The following is a 7,073-nucleotide window of genomic DNA, read 5'->3' on the forward strand; positions in this document are numbered from 1 at the left end:
TAGGGGTGTGAACTCATGAGATGTTTCCCACCCATGCTGGGATGTCAACTGGTATTCTCATTGTACCGGAGACCATATTGACAAGATTTTATGGGAGCAGCTTACATAGAGAGCACCATCCTGGAAGTCTCTCTCTGAGGACTTGTCTTACATAGGGAACACTATCCTATAGCAAATATTTTGGTTCCCTGCCAATCCCCTCTTCTGCTATGTTCTGACTTTAATTGTAGGCATTGTGTCCTATATTGATCAGTTGAAGATAAATGACCGGCTATGTATTTTAGCCAGTTAGAAATCTGAATTTCTCTATATCTCCTGCAAAATGAAACTTTTTAAATGAGAGTTAAAAACTACACTTAACATTGTGTATAAATATTTAGAATGTAGTTGGGAATTACACTAGTTTGGGACTGCGGCAGTAGTAGATTCTTCTCTAAAACCTGTGACCTCAACTAGTAGCTGACTAGGTCATACAGTACCAGGCATAAATTTCTTCCTATAGAGTGGGACTTTGGTCCAATTAGGTAATTGTTGGTTACCCCGAATATCAAAATGCCATTATTGCACTTGAGTATATCTTGCCATGGCAGTCACTGTTGTGCCTTGTAGGATTGGCAGGCTGCTTTTGTCCCTTAGTGGCTTACATAGTACTTTCAGATACCATGAGAGCAAGTCCTCAGTCAGAGGCTTCCAGGTCAGTTCCAGCTCAGTTTCTCCAAGTCTGTGTCTTAAGTGTACAGTGTTTCCAGCAATAGGGTCTTATCTTCAAGTTCTGGAAGATAACCAAGAGTACTGGCAGTACCTTGTATTGTACTGAGTATTATAGAATACACTGAACAGTGACTCAGAAAATATTTTCCCATATATGCATATAATATTTATTCATGAGGGCTGGAAATACTAAGGAGAGAAGGGTAAATAACAATAAGGATGATTGAAAAAGCCATTGAGAAATGTTATTTTATGGTTTACTGTTCCTGATAAACCTACCACATTTAACCTAACATGCAACATTCTGAGCCCATGGCTAATCTCAGGCTCTTATGTCAGATTACTTCTGACTGAACAACGGAGTTTCAAACGTTACGATGCTAAAGATGATGTATTACTTGAAAAATGACTTGTTCTGAGCATAAAAAGGAAAATGTTTGTTCTGGAAACTGACTGTTTCCACCTTGAGTATCTCATAATATCCTAAGTTGCTTCTCAGTGTTATAATAAGGACTAAAGAGACAAAAGAGAGTGGGTATGTAAAAGGAACCAAGGAGAAGGGTTAGAAAAATAGACAGATTTGAAAAGTCATCATTCATATATTAATAATCTTAGTTATATATGTCAGGAACAACATAATTAAATGATGGGGACCAGTCCCACATATTCCAGAATATATGGGCACAATTATAATGAAGTGAAATACCAGAATTTTGATACAAAGACCACTTTATTTTTCTCAGAAACTGTATCTAAGGGATGCTCTGCCCTTCTCCACTCACATGGACACGCACAGGCAAAGAGTCCTTGGAAACACACCTCCATTGTCCTGTAAATTCAGTGACAGATTTCAGAAGAATTGCACTCAGATTTGGAGGGAAACAAGGACAGATAATAGCCTTTAAAAAATCTCACAAAGAGTTACATGACCCTAACCTTAGTTCCCAGCCCCACAGAGGAGAGAAAGACTTTGTTACACAGAACATGTTATAACAAATGCATGTACGACCCTGATAAGCATTTTGTTCAAAGGAAGAGAAGAATGGGAAAAGCTGAAAGTCTCTACACAAACCAATCTTTTTGATGAAAACATATTTCTTTTTTTCCTCCTAGTCTCTACAAGACAGTGCACAAAGTGCTCATTTATATTTCCTTTGTTTTCATCCCAAAGCTAGAAGATCAAAGAGTTAATAAAACCTTCTTGCCATAGAAGGTCATTACAAAACTAAATGCAGCAATTCAAAGAGGAAAATAGAATGAATGCCAAGGAGATGTTTAACGAAGTAACATTCTAGATGTATTCTTTGAAGAACGTTTGCAGACTCGTCTGATTGCTTTAGTGTGCACAGGGAACAATGTGTCTGCGTGGAGCTAACACTGACTGATGGTTGTGTTCTGCGGCGCCACAACCAGAGCAATAGAAATCACAAGTGTATTTGATATAGAATTACCTAATGTTGCTGAAAATATTCATGAATGCTTTGCATAACAAAATGGTATTTAAAACTGCCATACCTTTCCCCCCTTGGGCTTAATTAAATTCCCAAATATGGGACACGACTCTATTCATTTGAGAATAATCTGAAGTACTATTTTTCCAAGATCTGACGAAGTTGGATAGCAAGATGAAGGGTTATTTTTTTTTTTGTCTCCTACGAACACTTCATTTTCTTTTCTACTTTCCTTTGTATTAACATCTTTAGGGTGGGAACAAATACGGAGTGTACAGTGATGGCCTTACTGATTGTCAGTCTTACTATGTTTCTGTTCAAAAGAAGTTAAGACACTAGACTTTAATTTCAGTAACCCGTGTCATAGCCTGGTTTTCACCATCTGTACTCTCAGTGTTTGGCTGGCTTCAAAGGTTAAAGACAAGTCCTTAATGTAATATTGAGGTGCACACAGGTAGAGTCTTTAAGAGGCAAGTGAATCCTGAGCACAAAGAATTCAGAGATGAGGTTGATAATCTTGTAAGACATCTGAGGAGTTTGTTGGACCCTTTTGCCATGCCATTGATGTCAAACTACACAACACTATGTATGATTCAGAAAAGGAGACTCTGATCAGGTGTAAATCTGCTAGCTCTTGGTCTTGGACTTCCTAGCCTCCAAAACCAAGAGAAACAAATTTCTCTTATGTATACATTGCCCAGTGAAAAGTATTTTGTCGCAGCAATCTGAACAACAACACTATAGGCCTGGAATCTCAACTGTAGGACCCAGTAGATAGATTGCTTCCTCAGGAAGGAGGAAGCCTTAGCCATCAAAACTGTCTGTCCATCTAGTAGACTCACAGTTGTGTTTCTTCGATGTTGAAGTACTTATAGTTAAGCATACGGTCAATGATTTTCAAAAAAATGTAATAGGAACATTAAAATATTAAAGTAAATAAATTAAGCTTAAGCACTGGATTTTTTAATTTTCTAGAGGCAAATAATTGACCTACTTCCCTATAAAATGAGTGGTTTGAGCATGGCCAAAAGCTCTGCTGATGCCCATCAACGGTCTTTCTTCCCTTCTTGCATCAGTGGTGCATGTCATCATCTTCCTGCAAGGCCACCGGATTCCTGCAAGGCCACCGGATTGCAGATCTATCCAGAGGGAAAAATCACTGGACAACAAAATGAAAGGGGGTATCAAGCAGCCCAGAGCTCTGAGCCTCAGGAGAAGAAGCTGCCCTCCTGCTCATAAAAGGGCGATTGTGCTCAGTACCACTTATCTGGTGCCAACAATCTGGCAAGCCTTCTATTCAGTCTTCCACTAGGGCTCCAGCAAGGTGACCCCAGAGTGAGGCTGAGGTCAGGGAAAGGTCACTGACTGGAAAATGAAACTAGTCAAAAGAAAAGAATCCTAGGAATGAGGGAGGCTAGTCCCCTACAAAGTAACCTAATCTAGAAAGTATCATAGAAAGGCATTTCAAATGAAATCCTTTTGGCTATTGCAAACTGATGTTAGAATGCTTTGAAATGTGGTCACACACACACCACACACACACACACACACACACACACACACACACACACACAAACACTCACACGCACATTTTGTCATGAATGTTCTAGAAGTTTCCCTCTACTCTTCCTTCTCAGCTTTTTTTTCTTTTTCTTTTTTTTTCTTTTTTCTCTTTTTCGGAGCTGGGGACCGAACCCAGGGCCTTGCGCTTGCTAGGCAAGCGCTCTACCACTGAGCTAAATCCCCAACCCCCCTTCTCAGCTTTTTTTTAGCTTACTCTGTTGCCTCCTCTCTTTCTCTCTGTCTACCATCATATCAACTTCCAAACCAAAGACAAGGAGCCAATAATGATACAATTCTATTATATTATGGATACGTTAAACATAGGCATTCAGCTTCTTCCTCCTCAGAATTTTCTAGGGTCACCCTCAACAGCTGTGTGGTACACACACTCCTCCACAATGATGTTAGTTGGGCATGTGTGACCTGAGTGGTAGCTTTAAAGGAGTTCTTTAAAGGCTAAAGAAGGCTTAGTGATTGGATTGTTCATTTTCTTCCTCTTAACTTCTTTTATCTTGTGAGGCATAAATGGATGCTGGTAGGGGAGGCAACAGAAGAAGGGAATATGGGCTCATCGTTGACTCATTGTCACCTTTCAAAAATCAATGAATGTCATTTCTGTCTCTGAATGGCCAAACAAAAACGTTTCATAAATAAATCCACAAATAAAACCATAACACTTTAAAAATGCAAAAAACCATATAGAATCAAGGGAAATTTTATTTGAAAGAAGCAACCAGAGCAGAGCTGGATAGACAGAGTGTTTCTAGCCATCTGGTTTTTCTATTATAAAACACTAAAATCATCAGCTTGGGTAGTAGTCATTCATCCATTCACTTTTCTTAAATATGCAAAAAGATAGAGGAGTTTCAACTTTTTGTTTTATATTTGTTGTCAAGACTTCATAAAACAAAGTTAATTTTATATAAGATAATTTTGAAAAATTTCCTTCAAGAGAATAAATTTCCATAGATCATTCTCATTGAGTCTTCTAAGTCTTTTAATATGATCTCCTTAGTTTTATTAGTGATTTGTATATTATTTATCTTATAAAATACATTAAAATAGAATCAGAATGTCTTTGTTTATATGACTCATGATATTAAATCAAAAATAATATAGTATGTGTTATTCAGAAAGCATGTAAATGTGGCCTAAAAGAACATTTTAAGTCAGCTGCATATTAAACATTGAACAGAAAAGTTGACTTATTTAAAATAAAACCAGTCACTGCATCACTCTACTACGTGTAAATGTTTCTTTGTAAATAAGGATGAACTGACAATGCTTGAAAGTATAGTACATCAAAATCACAACAAGAAACCAAATATTATGAACATGTAAAATTCCATGTTTATTTAATATCCATTACATAGCTGGTTCATTGAAACCAGACTTTGTGAAGACAAATAACAATTCTGATGAACATAAACAATTTCATACAGTTGAAATGTATTCTGCGTTTTCACATGAATAAAGCTGTCATTATGCAACATTGCCAGCAATAAAGACCTTGTCTGGAATTGGCATGGCATCGCTTAGTGCTACGTGGCAGGCTGGGCCTGCATCCAACTCTGGAGGGAAGATTAACAGCTCCACATCCAGGAGCACAGAGATCAGCACATCCACATTCGATTGCAGCAAATCTTCACCCAGGAGAGTGCTGACCTCCAGTGTGTTTGGTATCATGGGCATCTTCTCAGAGGATGACATTCAGAGTTCCAGATTGACATTCTTAACATAAACATTTTTGGAAAGTTAAAAGCAATTTACCAAAAAAAATTCAAAAATGCTCAACTCTAGTTGTACTTATTCAAATATTAATAATTATTCATTCTTATAATTGCTTATATGCCAGGAATTGTGTTAAGAACATTGACTAGCTCATAAAATGAATGGAAGATTCATATAGATACTGAAATTATTTTTGCACTGGAGCCATGAAGAGTAAATACAGGTTTTTAGGCAATAGGTGATAGAAGTAAATGGCCTTTTTTGTGTCATTAGGCTCTGCCCTGGAGAACTAGTGGTTTCCTATGCCCATCACTGGAGCATAGCTTAAAGTTTCCTCAAAGCCAATCACTACAACTAGCTTCTTTTTTATAGAGATGAGAAAACTGAAAATTCTTGATATTCTTTAAAGGCCCTCTTTCTTTTTCTTGATAACATTCTTTTCTTTTACTTTGTTCATTTTTGTTAATTCTTTTAGAATTTCATACAATGCATCTTGGCCATATTTCCTTCCTTCACACATTCCTCCCTGACTCACCATCACTTTACTATACACACTACTTTGTGTCATATTTTGAAGACCAGTCAGCTACACTTAGTGATAGCATACATTCTTAAATGAGTACCCTACCCTTGAAGCATGATCAACCCACTGGGAGCTATACCCTTAGAGAAAACTGATTATCCCTCGCTGAACAGGTATCAGTTATTACTCCATTATTCAAACACCCCTCTCCATGCCCAAGCATGTATTGTGAACTTACATAGACACTGTGAGTTCATATGTACATTCCAAACTACAGGGTAAACATCCTTGCTCCTAGAATTGGCCGCATGATAGCTCTCAGCCAGTAAAAACTAATGTACAAGAACACACATATGAATATGCGTGTACATATATATGTGTATGTACATATATATATGTACATATATATATATATTTAAGATACAAACTGTTTAGGTATGGTAGCTTATCCTTGTAATCCCAGTACTCAGGCATCTGAGGCAGGATGATGCCTTTGGCTACATAGCAAATTATAGTTAACCATGATTAGAAAAAGACCCTGTTCCAAAACAACATTCCAAAAAAAAAAAAAAAAAAGAGGCAGACTCGCCATCTTTCCACCCTTCCTCCTTATCCATTTTGGATTATCCACATGCATACTTTTGATTCATGTTTTTATTAGGCCATAATAATTTGGTTTCCTCCTATCCGTAGCTAACAAAAAATGAATCTTCTGAGACTGCTTAATAAACTATGAAGGCTAATTAGGGAGTATTAGTGATAATTGTTAATACTTGTTGAGTAAAAGGATAAATGAATCTTGATTATTAGATATTCTGCAGCATCACATTTTTACAATGGAATGAGTGCTGGGTACATTTTCCTGCTTTTGGTAGTACACACTCATAGTCTTAAAAGTGACTGTTGGTTCTTTTCCTTACTATTTGCATGACAGGAATGAGTACAGATCTTGTCCTGAGTGGAGGAGTCTACAACTAGAATTGTTTGGGGCCCAATGGCCACAAGAAAACATATTTGAGGAGGGAAAAAATACTCTTGAAAAAAAAACCAAGATACTCAAAGTACTTATTTAGGATTGGCAATCAAATTAAACA

General features: G+C 37.2%; 1 long non-coding RNA gene across 4 annotated transcripts in view; it reads right to left on the reverse strand.

Annotated features, from left to right (window-relative positions):
• Positions 1–4,424: 4,424 nt before the first annotated feature.
• Positions 4,425–7,073, reverse strand: part of LOC108349917 (uncharacterized) — a 40,622-nt gene continuing 37,973 nt past the window's right edge. For all 4 annotated transcript variants that reach the window (XR_005500478.2, XR_005500477.2, XR_005500475.2 and 1 more), the window contains one exon: positions 4,425–5,456. This is a non-coding gene — a long non-coding RNA (uncharacterized LOC108349917). The remainder of the gene's footprint in view (positions 5,457–7,073) is intronic.

The sequence above is a fragment of the Rattus norvegicus genome, chromosome 2 (genome assembly GCF_036323735.1).
Source record: "Rattus norvegicus strain BN/NHsdMcwi chromosome 2, GRCr8, whole genome shotgun sequence".
Taxonomy (NCBI): domain Eukaryota; kingdom Metazoa; phylum Chordata; class Mammalia; order Rodentia; family Muridae; genus Rattus; species Rattus norvegicus.